The sequence below is a fragment of the Octodon degus genome, unplaced genomic scaffold (genome assembly GCF_000260255.1).
Source record: "Octodon degus isolate 3935 unplaced genomic scaffold, OctDeg1.0 scaffold00386, whole genome shotgun sequence".
Classification (NCBI taxonomy): domain Eukaryota; kingdom Metazoa; phylum Chordata; class Mammalia; order Rodentia; family Octodontidae; genus Octodon; species Octodon degus.
Window position 1 is genome coordinate 1 of NW_004524962.1, and position 964 is coordinate 964.

Genomic DNA, 964 nt, shown 5'->3' on the forward strand with positions numbered 1-964 from the left:
CCCAGGTCTATCACCATGCACTAAACTATAGTCAAAATGGATTAAAGATCTATACATTAAAACAGAGACACTAAATCTCCTGGAAGAGAAAGTGGGAGGAACTCTTCCAGACAAAGGGGTAGGCAAAGAGTTCATGGACAGAAATCAAATCTCATGGGAAGCACTTGAAAGAATTAACAACTGGGACCTGCACTTACTGAGAAGTTTTTTCACGTCAAAAGAAATTAGCAACAAAGTGAAAAGGCAACCCACAAATTTGAAAAAAAACTTGACAAAAAAAGTACTCGGACAAATTTCTGATCTCTACAATTTATAAAGAACTAAAAAACACTAGGGCCCCAAAATTTAAAAACCCAATCCAGAAATGGGCATCTGAGATCAACACACGCTTCTCAGGGAATGAAATTGAGGAAGCGAATAAATATATGAAAAAATGCCCCACATCACTAGCCATCCTCAAAATGCAAATTAAAACAACATTGAGATATCATCTCACTGAGAAAGAATGGCTATCTTAAAAAAATCATGCAACAACACATGTTGGAGAGGCTGTGGGGAAAAAGGAACCCTTCTCCACTGCTGGTTGGAATGCAGACTGGTGCAGCCATTATGGAAATCAGTATGGAGACTGCTTAGAAAAGTTTGACTGGAAACCCCACTTTAACCCGCTATTCTTCTACTAGGAATTTTCCCAGAGGTTCTGACAACATCATATCATAGTGATATATGTGTGCCTATGTTTTTAGCAGCACAATTTGTGATAGCCAAATTTTGGAAACCACCAAGATGCCCATCACCTGAGGAATGGTTGAAAAAGTTGTGGTATTTTTACACAATGGAGTATTATTCAGCTATTAAGAATGATAAACTGCAAGCCTTTATATTGCAGTGGATGCCACTTGAACATATACTCATAAGTGAAATAAACCAGACACACATGTGTAAATATCATATAGTCTCCTTA